General features: G+C 43.8%; 1 pseudogene; it reads right to left on the reverse strand.

Annotated features, from left to right (window-relative positions):
- Nucleotides 1-164: 164 nt before the first annotated feature.
- LOC125547174 lies at nt 165-18,003 on the reverse strand (annotated as a pseudogene).
- Between the last annotated feature and the right edge of the window lie 419 nt (nt 18,004-18,422).

Consider the following 18,422-nt stretch of genomic DNA (forward strand, 5'->3'; position numbering starts at 1 on the left):
TAAATGCGTCCATCTATCCATAATAAATCAGAAGAGCATAAAACTACATGAATGCTTACATTTTCATTCATAAACCAAAAATAGTTCCAGCAGAGTGCATAAATTCATCCACAACAATTTCCCGCAATAAATAAATAAATTCATCCACAACAGTACATCAAGCTTTAAATTATGGTTGAACTCTCGTTGTGGAAATGGAATCTAGTTGTGGTTGTCTGGCTGAATTCTGCCGAAAGATCCTTGAGTTGCTCCATGAGCGTTGGAGTTCCACAATAGAAAACACCTAGAGATTCGAGTACATAGTATTAACTACTGTACGTTCTCGTAAAAGAAGAACTATTGTACTTCATGACAGAGTGTTTATAGAGAATTTAGCTCACCTATACGAGAGTTCTTGTGGGCATTGGCCAAGCGAGAGAACACCATTCTCCAATTAGGTCTTGCAAAATGCGTCCAAATCTACAAGAAATGTATATTTTTTATTGGAAAAGGAGGATGACCCCCGGCCTCTGCATCTGGGCGATGCATATGGCCACCAAGAGATGTATATGAAGGAAATACCAGAAAAATTAGCAAGCAAAGCCGTGCGGGATGCATGGGATGAGAAGTCATAGGTGAGAAAATACCTCGCTTCCAGAGATGACATCAACGCCAGTTTTGGCGTGTTGGAGTGACTGAAGCACGGAGATCATCGCTGACCTTGGATCGCCTTCTTCATACACGCTGGTGAGGTAATTGTACATCTCTATTACATTCTGCAGTTGCCATATTCTTAGCCCACTCCCTGATTAATCATGCGACTGAACATCTTGGTAAAATGGAAGGAAGCTTAAGATCTTGAGTGAGATAAGTACACTGCGGTCGAGGTAGACAACGTCATTCATGATTCCTTTGAACCAGTCGAAGGATTCTTGCTCTCCGGTGACCCAGTAGAAGTAAGCCCTTTCCGGCCAGTTGTTCTTGACCTCAGAACCACGTGTGCTTTCCACCTCCTATTTCAACAACTCATTTTGTCAGTGATATCCTTCTCTCCTGAAGGTATATATACTATGAGCGTAATGTTGGGAATACTCTACTGTGAAAGAAATTTACATCGGTGGGATAAACATTGTTCACGATATCTATTAGTACGCTGATAAAAGCAGTGACGCTGAACCCAAGACCGATGAACAAGACAATATCGTATTTCTTGTAATTCTGGCCCGGTGCACCATAAGGACCATCAATAAAGACCGTGGGAAACCCGAATGAGACACATCAATGATGATTTGTTGGTAAAAGTCTATACTCAAAATTTGCTGAATTTGCATATTGAAAGGAATGAGCTCGAAATAGGCTTTCGTCCTACTTATATAAAGCCCAAATGGCCAAAGTGATACTAAGTGGTGAGAAAATCGGACATGGAGTTTTGGCTCTGGGGAGCATTTGCTCTTGTGATGAACAGTAAATTCAAAAAAAAGGCTAAACAAGTTAAAAAAATTCTGTTTTTTTTTTCTGTGTACATGTTCATGTTAATGTCCAAGGCATGCATGACAATTTTCAAGCGAAACGGAACAGTACTATTTCATCAATGAAAAAACAAAGTTAATTAGCAGAGAAAATTTGTTGTCCAACTTGCCTTTTTGCATAGATCAAAATGCTCGGCCATTGCATCTAAACATTTGCAGATAACATTTAGACATGAATATGTGCATGTCTAAGTTTTTACACATTTTTTTGACTTTTAGAAAGCTATTTTTGATGGGTATTTGGAGAGCCAAATGCTCCCAAGAGCCAAATTGAGTATTTGGAGAAACCCCCCCATACAAGGCGGTGGTGAAAGAAATGAGCTTACCGGGCGATTTCGTTCCGGGCAGGTGGCTGGCAGCACTGTATGAATATGAAATTTAGTTCTTCAAATTTGGATAATCCACATTAATCTCGCTCTCTCTATTATAATTGAATGCCCAAACTTATTGCTCTTGTATGTATATTGGCTGAACTGACCTTTGCGAAAATGTTCAGGAGTTGAGATGCCCAGTCACCATTACCAACGGCGCGGATATGCACGTTTAGATTGCCATCTCCAGGTGCAGAGGTGATGGGGAAGGGATGCCTGCAAGATCATCAACTGTAAGCAAGAAGCCCAGGTAAAATTATACAAGTATCCTGATAGTATAAGTTAGTATAAGTGGGTAAGGGGTAAAGTGGCAGTAGTACCATTCAGAAGTGGAGACTTCATTACATTTGATAAACAGGTGCATCCCACTTGTACTTGAAACCCCGTGGCTTATGCATGCCAAGACAAAGCACATTTCCTGGATAGATTGCAATCTGTATATATAGGAGTAAGAAAGAGGCAAACCATGGTGTCCATGCATATTACTTTTTTTGACAAAGGGCGTTTTTTATTGACTCATGATGTAGCATCGAAGGATACAATCATAATGAGCATACACCTGGCCTCTGCATAACTAGGATGCACACAACCAACACACATGATCACACCGGCAAAAAGCAAAGTCATACAAGATCAAAGCTATGCCTAGGCGAAGGAAAAAATAAAAAGGGAAAACACGGATCGAGTGGCCTCCCGAGTCGCCCACGCGGACGACACGGGGGCAGTTTCCTTCCAAGTGCTCCATCCATGCATGTTACTAGTAAGAATGAAATAAACTAGAGCCATGTGAATCGAGTAGACACCTAACCTTTTGAAATTTCATCTGCTCATTGTTCCAGCGAACCTTTCTGATAATTCCCTGGCAGGCAGACAAGAGGACAGGGACTATCAGGTGCATCCAGTTCCCGCAGGCCGTCATCGACCGGACCAGCCGTGACCTCCTCTCCAACTGCACCTCGTCCTCCGGCGCCCGCGCGCTCACCGCCCCACGCAACAGCGTCTCCAGCTGCCACATCTGCAATGGAGCAAGCACGTACGCGCAAACCTTGAGCTAATCTATGTATGTATCGCTTCATGTCGTTGATTAGATGGAATGGAAATGCTTGCTAGTTACTACAAGCCTATGACCTCGATGTAGCCACGGTGGTCGGGGTCGAGCTCTTCCATGACCAGTGGCGCGTAGGCGGCGGCGTCGATCTTCAGCTTGTTCGCCGACGCGCTCAATATAATAGCCTACATTAATATATATACTAAGTAGGTAGCAGGGTTAAATTAAAAATGGTTACCAATGCTGGACCTGCTTCATTGGTAAAGGGTTTATCAGTTCATTATTTCCACTAGACGAGTGCAGCTGGTGAGTGTGAGATCCAATCGGGCAAACTCTCCTCACCTCTTTGACCTCGTCTTCCGTGAGCTTTCCATCGCCGTTCTTGTCGCATCTGTTATGTTTGTGTGATTATAACCACAACTTTGCTGCATTTAGAAAACTGAACAAAAGAAAAGAGAAAAAAAAAGGAAGAAGAAGAGGCTAGCTCGCTTACATGTCAAAGAAAATGCGGAGGCGCGAGTCGAAATTGCGGTTGGTCACCTCCTCCCAGAGCTCTTTGAGCTGATCCTTGTTGACGCCCTCATCTGGATCGATATGCCGCCGCCTCGACATCGCCACCAACAGCTCCGCCGCGAACTCCTCCATGTCTCCCATGCCTTCGATGCAGAAGCATGGCCGTTAGTTAGTCCACCATGGATCGTTTCTCTCCACAACATTTTGGTTGCATCATACATGGGCATATGATTAGCCCACCAGAGATCCGTGTTAGGAGCGGACTACTTTGCAGGAATTATTCAACTGTTACTAGTATCAGTGGATACTTTGGTGATCTAAAAACTTTTATATTTTTTTTTACAGAGGGAGTACTTTACTTTTTTTGAGTAACTACAGAGGGAGTACTTGATTTCAGTGTTCCTGACCAGGGAACGTTTGGGATAACAGGCACTATTTCGAGGTAATTCTTGTGGGCCAAATACTGGGTCTCGGTTAGTTAAGCCATCTCTCTGGGCAGACTAATAGGCACAGGTCGTGAGAACAAGCAAACAGCAGCAGTCGCATGCAAATTAAGCATAAAAACGGTGGATTCGATTCCAGTAACCTACGATCCCCATACTTGCTGCCACTTTGTCCGAATAATTCTTGCAAAGTTCTTGCTAAGAACCACCTGCTATGCTGCCTACAGATTTGCCTCTCATTGCCAAACATAACATGATTAGCACAGCAGCTTGGCACTCACCGATGCACTTGCCGAAGCTCTCCTTTGGGATGCGCCCGGCCTTGTTCATCTCGTCGAAGCGGCGCTCCACATCCTTCCAGCCTTCCCTGCCTTCCGAGCTACCGTCGACAAAGTGAGACCCCATTTTCACGGTAACTACACTGCATCTGCCTCCACTCCCTGTTGGGATATACTCCTACTTCTCATGTGGGCCATGAGTTGCTGAAATTTAAACTCTTTTAGGCCGCCAAAGCATGTGCAAGAGCTCACTGTTTAGCAGGGCTATTAGTTTATTATCTAGGAGCGCTCTGAACTTTACACATGAGAAATGAGATGTTTAAACCTCCCATCCAGTGGAAGTAGTCGCCGAGAGGCGATAGGTGCGAGGAAAATACCAGGTTAGCTTCCACTGTAGAAAAGAAAAACCGAAAAGAAAAGAAAGGGGAGAAGATTGAACCTATCCATCTCATCGTATCTTTTCAGTTGTGGTTGCACCATCTTTGAATCTTTGATGAGATTGCTCTCATCTTAGCTTCTAGGGAAGTGTTGCTTTTGGAATGGAGAGCAAACCATTCAACATTGGTTCATCTCTTGCCCGTTAGCACCACTGGTGTGGTGGGTGGTTTTTATAGCCTTCAACTGGCCACTCCAAATAGTCAAATCAGGGTGGGAGTATGTGCTATATGAAAAGATCGTAATGATATTATTTTTAACAAATAACAAAGGGTTTCCGATTCTTTTGCACGTTACCCACTGATTACTGTTCGCACACGAACACGTCACCGTGTATCCTCGACGCCGAGGGTGATGCACCACAACTCACGTCGAAGGAGACCCACCGGAAGCGCGGTACGCAAGCAATCCGGCGGGTGCTTTTGAGGACCCGAAACCCCACACGCCCGGAAGGGACCCCGTCAGGGCGCGCAGCGGCTATGGGCTGCCCTAGGTCGACCTGATTGCCCCTAGGGCCTCGTGGATCGCTGCCCTGCAACTAGAAGAACAGACGAAGAATGAGGAAGAAGAAGAACAAGGAAGAGAGATAAAGGTAAAGGTAAAGGTAAAAAGTGATATGTTGATAGATCGATTGTGTGTTGTTCAATCGGGCGTCACCCCTTATATATATATGAGGCGGCTGGATTTTCCGTATAAAAAAAGGTCTCAAATCCCGTCCAAAACATCAAAAGTTAACCTAATTCAGAATACGAGGGCCGGAACTTCCGGGCTAAAACTACATCAAGTAGCGCTCTTGTACAGCTCCTGTAGGTCGCACATAGCCTCAGATTGTGATGGTCCAAAAAGCAAAGTTGTAGATCTTGCAATGGATCACTTTTTCATCCGAGGTCATCTTGAGATTGAATTCTGGCCCACAAATCTGCAAATAATGTTGAAATTCTAGCTTTCGGGGCGAACCGCGTGTGAACTTTCTGTTTAGCCCGGAACATCCCCGAAAGTTTTGCCCGGAACTTCCGGGCTAAAATTTTGCAGCACACTGTTTTGACTCTAACTTTTGCATACGAACTCCGATTTAGACATTTTTTATATCAAAATCGATCGTTTCGACGAGGCGAAGACAATCCGTGTAGAAACTATTCTCATATGAGGCCATTTTGGGGGTCTAATCAGCCGAATAGTGTTTTGAATGCAAAATCCGAGTACTTCAAACACAACTTCGGCCTTAGAGATGAGACCACATGGCTATGGCCCAAATATCAAAGTTTCTCCTTTTGACGATATGGAACTTTCTCACTTTGAACACTTCTCCATATGAGGCCATCTTAATTAAGTTCTTGGTCGTGCCAAAATCTGATGTCAACAACTACGTTTTAGATTTGTACATGGTTCTCGTTTCAACGTGTAGATGTGCAGGATTCTCAAATACTCGCTCCGTAAAGAAATGTAAGAGCGTTTAGATTACTAGGTGCAACCACTTAAAGACAAGTATAGCGACCACTATGTTCCGCCTATTTGGATGGTAGTCTAGCCGATTTGTTTCCGCACTTTCCACCCTATTGTAAGACCTTATACTTCACAATAAGAGATGATCGTGTGCATAACTTGACATGGGTTAATTATCCTCTTAAAAATGACTTCTTGTTGGTGCTATCCAAGGGCATCTCTAGCTGAATCTTCAAAATTTAACTCCTCAATCACCTTCTCAAACCCTAGAGCATCTCCAACTGCTCCCTTTTAGGTCTTTGTATGGGATCCTATCCTTTAACTCCTTATATTTGCTTCTCTAAAAAAGTGTGGTTCCTGACCGACCCCCTAACCTTAACTCCCTATATTTTTTTAACACAAATTTATTTATTTTTGGGCCATCTAGTTAAACTTCACTACCAAATTATTTCACTAAACGACATCTTTGCCACATACTTCACCAGTTCTTCTCTAAAGAACTGATCCAAAATAAACTACTCCCTCTGATTCATATTACTTGTCTAGATTTGCCTAGATATGGATGTATCTAACACTAACACGTGTCTACATACATCTATATCTAGACAAATCAAAGACAAGTAATATGGATCGGAGGGAGTATAAAATAATTACACACTTTAATAGAAACACCACTTTCTTAACTACTACTACTAGTTCGATCAAAAGTTTCTTAATCTCTTCATTGCCTAAATTGTTGCTTTACTGTTGGATTCTTAAGCTTGCACACTTCTTTCTTCTCTGCCACCTCATACCTGGACATTGTGTCTTATGTGGTCCCACCTTTAGCAACCAGTGCACCAACATCTATCATATTTATCTCTATCAATAGATTAATGTACTCCTTTTCCCAATACTACAACTTGCATCCTTCCTACATACAACTTTAAGCAAAAAATGAGTTTCAAATAGTGAAAAAACCGAAGAATCGAACAACCATACAAATTTACACTCACTCCGTCCTTTTCACAGTTGTAGAAAACTCATCCAAGATGTTTGGGTGTGCTCAAGACGAGCCGCACCACCAGCCGTCTACAGTCATCACACTTGACGATCAGTAGAGGCTTAGTGATGAGTTGCCGGACGAGGGCTGAGCCGGGACGATGGACGGGCGTGGCTATGTTGGCGGTCGTTCAAAAAGTGAGAGGCAAGCACCGAGGGGAGGACATACCACGGGGAGCGGTCGAGGTGGGAAGGGAAATTTTAGGCATCGGGGCCTTGGTGCGTCGAATCCGGTGATATTTTTAGGCGCCAACGACGTGAAGGGACCGAATCGAAGTGGGGAAGGAGCGCGATTAGTGCTACTGGGCCTCGGCGATGGCCAGTGGCGCATGGTGGCTGGCGGAGGCAAGTAGGGCGGCGCCTTAGTGGATGCGGCACCGAGTGGGGAGGGTGCGGCCGAGAGGGTGTACTCTGGCGGTGGTGGTTGGCTATATTTAAGAGTCAGGGCTGTCGTGCAGTAAAAGATTACTCCTCTAAAGGTTATAAGGGATTGGCCAAGTGCGATTTGGGGGAGGAAACCCGTTTTTTTCTCCTCTAAATCTTTATAGGGGGTCGGTTAGAGATTCCCTAAACTCCTCAAATTGAGGAGTTTAGAAAAACACAAACCTGACCGAAGTCTCAAAGTTAACTCAAACAAATTAGACCCCACATGGAAGCCTCTTTCTCTCTTCTTCTTCCTTCTTCTTTCTTTCATGCCACCAATGATGACCTTTCGGCACTAGATGAGTTCCATGAGCTAGCTAGCATCTATGATAGGTGCTCCGCAAAAGAAATTTGATAGAGGCTCATTATGCGTGACGTAAGCTAAAAAGATCGAGAGGTTGACTAGGGGGGGGGGGGGGGGGTTGATTATGAGACTACAAATTTGAAGCTTAAGTTGCAATTTTAGGGCAATGCAGATAAAGTAGTAAGTTCTCTAGATATGCAACTATGTGAGAACAACATATATGGCAAGGAAGCTCAAAACAAGGTATGATGGGTAATAATATAATTAGCAAACCAACAAACATAGAAAGCAAGTATGTACAAAAAAGCATCCGTTCAACATACAAATATACAAAACAAGTACGGTGCGAGAACCGATTAACCACTAAGATTAGATAACAGAACAACAACCAAAAAGCATATGTTCAACAAAAAGCAAAATAAGAGCATCTCCAACAGGCATGCTAAAAAACCGTTTACAGTGCTGGAATCGTGAGTTTTTGCGCACCGCGGAGCGCTGGCTCCAGTGGCCGCTGTAACATATAGCACGCGCGAGCTGCTCCAGCAGGCGCTGCAAAAAACGGCGCGTGCGCTCATCACAAACAACATATGCACTCCAAACAAAACCAAGAAGATCAAACAAAAAAATCAACAATAAATAGTTCAATTTTATTACAACTCAAACAAATAGTTTATCTTCCAATACAACAAATAGTTCAACAATACAACATCAACATACAACATCAAACATACAAATCATCATGCTCTTTGTCGGCTATTACATGCCCACCACTCCTCAATGAGATCCTTTTGAAGATCATCATGCGCTTCGGCACGTCGAATGGCATGATAGGAGGCAACAAATCGGGCCACTCACGCAGCCCTCCGCCGCACTCGCACGAGATGTCCCAAGAGCTCATACTGAGAGTAGTCTAAATCTTGGCCACGCTCATTCTTGATGATCATATTGTGCATGATCACACAAGCGTGCATGATGTACGAAAGCATCTTTTGATCTCAAAAGCTAGCCGGTCCTCTCACAATGGAAAATTGGGCTTGCAAAATCCCAAAAGCTCTTTCCACGCTTGCAAAATCCCAAAAGCTCTCTCCACATATTTCCTAGCCGCCGCCTGAGCATTGTGGAAATCTAGATTTTTCTTACCTTCCGGTTTTTTCATCGGCTTCACAAATATTTACCACTTTGGGTAGATGCCATCCACAAGATAGTAGCCATAGTTGTATGTATGTATGTATGCCCATTTGCTACAAACTGCACCGGTGACATTTCACCATTTGCAATCTTATTTATGAGTGGTGACCGATTAACAACGTTAATGTCATTCAAAGATCCAAGCATTTCAAAAAAGCATGCCAAATCCAAATCTCTTGATCGGCCACCGCTTCAAGGATTATAGTTGAACCCTTTTTTTGGCCGTGGAATTTCCCATGCCATGCCTTAGGACAGTTCTTCCAACTCCAATGCATGCAATATATTGAGCCAAACATACCTGGGAACCGCAAGCTTTGTTCATCTCCAAAAGCCCTGCAACGTCTTCAGCATTGGAAGATCTCAAATACTCCGGGCCAAACACTTGCACAATTCCTACTGCGAAGGGCTTGACACACATGATGGCTTGACTCTCACCCATGGCCAGGTGGTCATCAACTAGATCAGTCGGAATACCGTATGTCAACATACGCAAAGCGGCTGTCACCTTCTGAAAGGTGCTATGCCCGAGTTCTCTGGCGGCATTCCTCCTTTGCTGAAAAAACCGATCATGGCTCGCCAGTTTCTCTACAATGTGCCTGAACAACTCGGTGCTCATCCTAAACTGGCGCCGGAAGTACGACTCGGGGTATGTGTGATTCTCCACAAAATAGTGCCTCATCAATCTGTTGTCGGCATCGATCTTGTCCCTCCAAATTTTCCGCCAAACCACTGTGCTTCGGTTTTTTTATTGATGTGCATAGTTATAGGATCATTGCAAGGTCCTCCTCGTCATCTTCAATATCAAATTCTTCTTCGGAAGAATCATATGACGAACTCATCTATAATGTTGAATTTTAACTAGTCTATAAAAATTACAAACAACATGCACCAAATTCATGTAAACAAATGTGAAGTTGAAGCAATACATACCTTGCAAGCGTTTTGTGGAACACCTTGTGGGCGCCGAGTGGCAGTGGGCGGCCGGGCGCTGTTCGTCGGAGGAATGGTGCACGCGAGGGGCGGCGGTGACTAAAGGGGGGCGGAGGAAGCAGCGGCGGCGCGGAGATAGGCCGGGGAAGCGCCGTCAGGTCGCCGAAGCAAATGGGATGGTGCGGGCGGAGGCGCCAGTGCCTGGATTGGGGGTAGGTGGAAGTCATGGCGTGGGCGCTCGACTGTGCAGCGCGTGGGAGCGGGCGCACGAAATAAGTGGCACGCGATACCGTTTCATCCCACGCGCTGAACCACTTATGTCACGCGCGTTTTTTTGCGCCTCCGCTGGAGCGCCCGGAGCGACTGTGCGCGCGCAAAAAAACAGAATTTTTCCAGCGTGGCGCTTATATCGCGCAGCTGTTGGAGATGCTCTAACAAGGTTTTCTTTGCCGCCTACTGCTAGCTGGCGAAACAATGACTTGAGAGTAGATACAACCTTTTAATTAAACTGAAGGTGAGAAATCGATGCCACATATCTCACTATGATTCTGCATTCTGCGTGCGTTTATTGCTGTGAGGAAGAAAGACAGGAGAGAGGCTGAACTCATGTATATTCATCCATCGGGAGTGTACATATATACAGGTACATGCACACAGCAGGTGCGGCCACTACTCCAACGAACCACGTAATAAACTCCACTAAGCTAGTACATGCACCAAGACTAGGTAGATTAGTTACAGGGAGAGGCTACGTGATAGAGAATCACGTAGGGGCACCCTGCGTGATAGGAGGTTTCCAACAATTGCCGCCAGCCGGAGCCGGGGACATGGCAGCTGGTAGAGCTTTTATCACCGCAGGGGTGTCGATCAATCAGTTTGTTGTTGAGTTGGTTATGCTATGCATGAACCCGGCGTAGTAAGACTAGCCACAGTGGGAATAACTTTAGCAGTAACATCGAGTCCAACTCAACAAATTTGCTTATGTGGCAATGAGTTAATGAGGAGAGAGGTAATTGTAGTAACTTAGCTAGTTACTATAACATCACATGTCCCAATGCAATATGAGTCTATAACTTAATAAATGAATCTTTGCATGTTACCACAGTTAAGTTACTACCCACTATGAAGATAGTAACAGTCTAGAGATATGTGTATGTTACTAGTGTATGTTACTCTTCATTGTGACTAGTCTAATAATTTAATCCTGTGGCAATAAATCGCACGTCGCTGATGGACGAGCTGGCCTCTCGCCTTCTTTCTATCCCTCTCCTCTCAGCTCCTACGTCGACTTAACGTGTGTCTGCGGTCCGAACTAAACTGCTCACGTCATGATCCGGAGCCTCTCGGAAGACTCGATCGGTAAACGAAACGTGTGCGCTGCTAGTAGCATTAATTAACAAAGTGCTGCTTGCCGGCGCAATGGAATGCATGGGAGAAGGCCGACACGAAAGAAGTTGAAAATTTCAGGCGCGCGTGGGTCGTCGGAGAGGAAGAACGGAAGAAGGAGCTTCGGGAGGTTGGCATGGTCAGGGTGAGATGAGACTGACGAGAACACGGAACCATTCATGCAATGCAATCCCGTGTTACCGTCGCATATGCTTTGGTTGCTTTGACGTCTCAACGGTCCAGGCTCGGTTTATCTCGAGTCAGGATGCGAAAGAGGCAGCTGATTTCAACAGGGCCGTAAAGGCTGAGGTACACGGCTGGCTGGGGAGGGTCAGCTTGAGCTGATCGTCGAGGAAAAACAGGACGACCAAGAACCAGCCGACGCTGCAATCGAGTTGAAGTTCACGTTCACGTACGTGTGGTCGTACCAACTCGGATGTATCTGATGCGTGTAAGAATATACACAGTCGCTTGTGTTGTTTGTATTGACATGGCAATGGCTCTCGTACCTTTTCTTTTTTCTTTGCACCTGAAATGAATCAAAGTCATCTGAAAAAAAATGAAACAAAGAAAAAGGATTCTGCCTTTGGTGCCAGGGACATGGCAGCTAGAGCTTTATCACATGAGTGTCAATCAGGTTTGTTGAGTCGGTTATGAATATCATGGCAAATAATAAAAAAGAAAAGGTTTGTTGTGTGTTGTGCATTAATAATTGAGCCTAACTTCTTCATGCAGCAACTACGGGAAATGCACACCATGGCTATCAACGACTGCTTCAAGATTGTATATTAGATGTGTCAGACCCTATAATTAGGCCTTGCCGATGTATCCCATTGGGAATACAAAATTTGATGTCTGTACCAATCAAAGTAGAACACAAAATTAACCCTTCCTACATGATTACTCCCTCTTGGTCTTGGACCCCTCCCACGGGTGCCGTCGACCCTGTCAGACCCGAAATGGAAAAAGGCGCTAAGCGTCACCGCTGTCAAGTCTGAAATGGACACGGGTTACTTGGAAACTAGTTAAGCACGTTTTCTCAAACTTAATTAACACTTCACTTTTTCGTACTGATCCTCTCAGACAGAGATTCTAATAAAGTCAACCAAGATCAGCTTATGTTCATTAATACCCTATGAGCCAGCATGTGTACCAAAAACTCGATTCAGACTAAGAACAAACTATTAGCTGCAACAGTTTCAGCTTTTTTTTTTGAAAAAGGGGATTCCCTGGCCTTTGCATCAGAAAGATGCATACGGCCATCTTATTAACCAAATAAAGTAGTGCCAACATGGTTCCAAAGGTCTTCAAAAGTAATAAAAAAGCACAGAAAGCTCACACAGAGCCAATAAGGGCTAGAAACACCAACTAACCAAGAAAAGATGCCACAACCGGCTGGCTAAAACTAGATAGGGAAACTAATTGCCTATCCTATTACATGACCGCCATCCAAACCGGTTGAAGATATCCCGAATTACCATCTCCCAGCGGAAAGACCCAGTAACCAAATGCTCCCTAGCCTCCGTCTGGGTGAGTAGCGACCACGAACGGATCAGAGCCGTAGTTCGGAATATGACCTGCAAAAAATGTATACATGATATTCTGTTAAAAACTAAATCATTTCTGCAAGTCCAGATAGTCCACAACAAAGCACAAACTCCAACCCGAATATGTCTCGCTAAGTCAGGCTCAATCTCATTAAGCCATGTCCCAAATAACGCATTAACAGAATTCGGTGGATTGATATTAAAAGCAATGTGGACCGTCTGCCAAAGTACCTTGGCCAACGGGCAATCAAAAAAGAGGTGTTTGATAGTCTCATCCCGATCGCAGAAACTACACCTAGTAGGTCCTGTCCAATTACGCTTTATCAAGTTGTCCTTAGTTAAAATAACTTGCTTATGGACAAACCACATAAATACTTTTATTTTCAAAGGAACTTTGACATCCCAAACATGATTGGACGTAGGAATGGAGTTCGAATTAATAACATCAATATACATTGATTTAACCGTGAATACTCCAGACTTAGTCAATTTCCAGCGTAATTTATCGGGTTGTTGTGAAAGCTGGACCTCCATCAGTCTCCTAACTATACGGAGCCATTCTTTCCAACGATTGCCCACTAGCGTTCGACGGAACTGAATATTAAGGGGGGTAGATTGAAAGACCGATGCGACGAACACCTCACGTCGTTGAACAATGCGGTATAAAGACGGATATTGGATGGCCAAGGGTGTCTCGACGAGCCAAGTATCCTCCCAGAAACGTGTACTCGTGCCGTTTCCAATAACAAACTTCGTCCTATTAAATAAGGACTGTTTGACTTTCATCAGCCTTTCCAGAAAGGTGAATCGGTCGGCCTGACTGTAACATGGGACAAAGTTTTTGTCTGGAGGTACTTGCTGCGAAGGATTTGAGCCCACATAACATCATTCTCCGATGAGAGCTTCCACAGCCACTTGCTAAGAAGGCATTTATTCTTAACTTCTAGATTCTCAATACCTAGACCCTCTTGATCTTCCGGTCTACAGATGATATCCCATTTGGCAAGCCGATATTTCCTTTTAAGCTCATCACCCTGCCAAAAGATACGCGATCGATAAAAGTCCAGTCTCTTCCTAACACCAACCGGGACCTCAAAGAACGATAGGAGAAACATTGGCATACTCGTGAGCACCGAATTAATCAGGATTAATCGGCCTCCGTATGACATGAGCTTACCCTTCCAGCAACTCATTTTCTTCTTAAATCGGTCCTCGATGCACTTCCACTCTCTGTTTGTCAGCCTACGATGGTGGATTGGAATCCCCAGGTAAGAGAAGGGTAACTCTCCCAACTCACACCCAAACAATTGCCTATAAGCATCCTGTTCATCTTTGGCCCTACCAAAACAGAACAGCTCGCTCTTATGAAAGTTAATCTTTAACCCGGTCAATTGTTCAAATAGGCATAACACAAGCTTCATATTTCTCGCCTTGGCCAAGTCATGCTCCATAAAGATGATTGTATCATCAGCGTACTGAAGGATGGATACACCTCCATCAATAAGATGAGGTACCAATCCACCTACTTGACCATTTTCCTTAGCCCTTCCTATCAAAATTGCTAACATATCCACCATAATGTTAAACAGTATAGGGGACATCGGATCTCCTTGTCTTAGGCCTTTATGTGTCTGGAAGTAATGACCTGTCATCATTAACTTTAATTCCCACACTACCTTTTTGCGTAAATGATTCAACCTGTCGGCGCCAGGCTTCATCAAAACCTTTCATACGCAATGACTGTTGGAGGAATGGCCATTTGACCTTATCGTACGCTTTCTCGAAATCCACCTTAAAAATTACTCCATCTAATTTTTTGGAATGGATTTCATGGAGTGTTTCATGCAGGACGACCACCCCTTCAAGGATATTTCTGTCCGGCATGAAAGCAGTTTGGGACTGTTGCACCACAGAATGCGCAATCTGTGTGAGCCTGTTAGTCCCGACCTTGGTGAAAATTTTGAAACTAACATTGAGGAGACAGATCGGCCTGAATTGCTCAATTCTCACAGCATCCGTTTTCTTGGGAAGCAGTGTGATAGTCCCAAAATTCAAGTGAAATAATTGAAGCTGTCCAGAGAACAGATCATGGAACATAGGTAGTAAATCCCCCTTAATAATGTGCCAGCACTTTTTATAGAACTCTGCCGGGAATCCATCCGGTCCGGGAGCCTTATTGTTTTTCATCTGTGCAATAGCATCAAACACCTCCTTCTCCGAGAACGGGGCAACCAGAATATCATTATCGTCAGCCGATAGCTGGGGCACATCCTCAGTCCTGGACTCATCGAGGGACACACAATTATCTTCCGGAGGTCCAAATAACTGCTTATAATAGTCGGTAATATATGTTTTTAGGTTATCCTGACCTAAAATAGTGCCCTCGTCTTGCTCAAGCTGAAAGATACGCTTCTTTCTGTGCTTGCCATTAGCTATCAAATGGAAGAATTGAGTATTCGCGTCCCCTTGGACCACTTTGCGGACTTTAGCACGCAAAGCCCACTTCAATTCTTCTTCGCGGAGCAGTTCTTTCAACCTCTTCTCCGCCTCATTTTTAACCTGAAGCTCAGCTGGCGATAAAATAGTGGATTCGGCCTGTATGTCCAGGGCCTGTATAAGAGTAAGGAGTCTATCCTTTTCAATCTTATACACACCACTGAGGTGCTTAGCCCAACACCGTAAGAAACTTCTCAAATGCCTACTCTTATACGGTTTCAGCTATCTGTGAGCTTATACGGTTTATATATTCTTCTCAGGCCCTTACGCCTCATATGTTTCATTGGCCAGCTCAACCAATGATTTCAGTAGTTCTTTTTTTGAGGTCTTAACTTCATGAGCTTCGACCATATCTTTGTAGACTCTCAAGCAAGAATGTTTATTCTTATGAACGCCATATATATATATGAATGAGCGACCAACCTTGACACATCATCTTCTGAAACCTGAAAGAAGCATGATTTGGAGTGAGTGACAAGTTTGCTGAAAATGGGATAGCATGCAGCTTGGCACACTTCACAAAATAGTATGTACAGTTTTACCTCACAGGAGTCGCCAAATTCAGGCCACCATATCATCTTCAGAGCTGTTGCAATTTTCAGTAACGTCCAACCCTCGCAGTTGATGCCAGAGACATCCTTAATGAGGTCACCTGCAAGGCGCAAGGCTCCAGAATATTTCTTCTCAACAGAATCACAGTGAAACAACGCAGAAGCTGTCGCAGCAATTTGCTCATTGACCTGGATACAAAGAAGATTGCTTCATCACTAAAGCAAGGATGCAAAGCATATAATTTTTTTTCTGTAGAAGTTGCATCCAAAACTTTGGTCCATGAAGATGAAGTGCAACACCAAATGACAGGGAACTATGAAGCAAAGAGCATGGCAACTAGTTAGCTCACCATATCTGTTTTGACATCACAACAATAACGATTCAATACATAATGCAGTCCTAGACTCATTGGGAGACGGTCCGCTGCAGCCAGCTGTGATTTTTCTTGAGGCAGCAAACTTCGCATGCAATGCTGTATGCCCCACATTACCTCCATTACAGCTGTAGTATACAGCCAGTCTATATTCTGGAAGAAGTGATATCAAAGATGGCGATCAAAGTTGTTCAAAAATATAGATAAACCAGGAACTTAACCTCACCAATCTCTCTTCAATAATTCTTTTATATTCAAGCTTTCCAACAGCAATTTTCTGTTCAGGGAAGCGACAGTTCATGATCATATCAGTAAGCCTTTTGCTGACACCAGTACTTTTATTAATGGCCTTGGACTTGTCCTTAAAAGTTCGAAACTCTTCCAGCAAAACAGCCTGATGAAAAAATGAGCATGTTCAGGTGCAAAAAGAAACGATTAATCAAGTATCATGTCATGTCTCTCAATCAGGATAGGGGGCTGATTCACTGGGCATATCTTAACTGTAACGATATACCCATGTTACAAATACTCGTTCATCAAATACTAGTGTGATTCAGATTAACTCATAAAGCAAGGTCATGAGATGTAGTTTGGCAACAGACCACAGTGCTGCTCTTCAGTAGTAGCAGCACATCAGTAACTGATTTGTAAGAAGTCTTGTTACACCCATGGCGGATATTTAGCCAAAGTAGTTTTTTGGGCGTGCATGCATTTGTGTCCAGGGCAAGGTTTCCATTTTCAGTTTCAGCGAAATTCAGTGATTTGTTTGAAATTCAATTAAATATTTGAAACTTCTAAATTATTTTTGAAAAATAGTTGAATTCATGTGTACTACTTGAAATGGCTGAAATATTTTGGCCGAAAGGTAGATATTTCAGTGACTGCTAAAATTAATGAAATCCAGTGAAATTCATCAAAATCTCACTGAAAGTGAAAACCGCGGTCCAGTGTACATGTTTTAGATTTATGGAGGAAAGTTGTGTTGGCCTCTCAATTATTTAGTAATTAACCATGTGTTTATGTTCCTCCGTTAATAGAAAACAAAGTAAATAAATAAATACTGATGCAATCATGGATGGTGCAAGATAACTAGCAGGGTTAATTTGGCAGCACAACATAGGAAAATAACAATCATAAGCAGGGAATCGAAGGAAAGAAGTGGGCACTAACACGTTCTGCCTTCCATCTATCAGTGAAGTTAAGCCATATTTCCTGGAGGAGACAAAGATAAAAGAGAAAATTAGGTAATTGACATAGACAACAAGAGAAAAAAAAACAAGAGAAAGCAAGCAAGCACATCATCAGTAACCAAGGAAGGAAGAACATATATATAGTACACCACTACACCTCCACAGCATTTGGTCTGCTAATAAGTAACGCACAAAAAGTGAAAATTGCAAAGCCTGAGGGTGTCTCAAACAGAATCAGCATCAGTCCACTATCCCCGCGGATGGCAGCTGCAAAAAAAGAAACAAAGCAAAACTTAAGCAAGCATGATTACCAAGAAAAGAAGTGAAGAATTCAAATATCAAACATGATGCCAGCCCTTGCCAAAGGTGGCTCTCATACATCGCCTGGGCTACCAAGAATACCGAGTTCAACTACCCCAGGCGCAGCTCACTGGATTGGCGGCCCATCATATTCATACCCAAAATATGGCACGTTTTGCAGGTCTGCTGGGAGCGGGGCAACCCCATCCACTGTCGCTCCTCTCCTCTCCTCATTGGCTCATCCCATGCTTCTGCACGTCTGTTGGCTGTGCTCTCTTCCACTCGGATGCCACTACAGGTGCCTCCGGCTAGACATTGACCACTAGATATTGTCGAGATGTTCTAGCCAAATGCACTCAAAGGTTCCATCCCAATTATCTTAAAAAAAAAGGTTCCATTCCAATCGCTAGAATGTTCCGGCCATGGAGGGTAATTGTTCCCACCAGTTGAAATGAACTTTCCATGGGCGCATTGGGAGCAAGAGATCCAGTGGGAACTGAGAGGTGTGCGCAGTGGCCAGGATCATGGAGCCGCTGCTGGGAAAATGTGGTGCCATTTTAGCGTGTGTCTGTTATGAGGTTGGTGCAGTTTTATCTCCTGCAGGATTTGGACATGTTTTACTCTAACAAATGATTAAAAATTCCTTGATTTCT

This window comes from Triticum urartu, chromosome 3 (genome assembly GCF_003073215.2).
Source record: "Triticum urartu cultivar G1812 chromosome 3, Tu2.1, whole genome shotgun sequence".
In the NCBI taxonomy this organism is placed as follows: domain Eukaryota; kingdom Viridiplantae; phylum Streptophyta; class Magnoliopsida; order Poales; family Poaceae; genus Triticum; species Triticum urartu.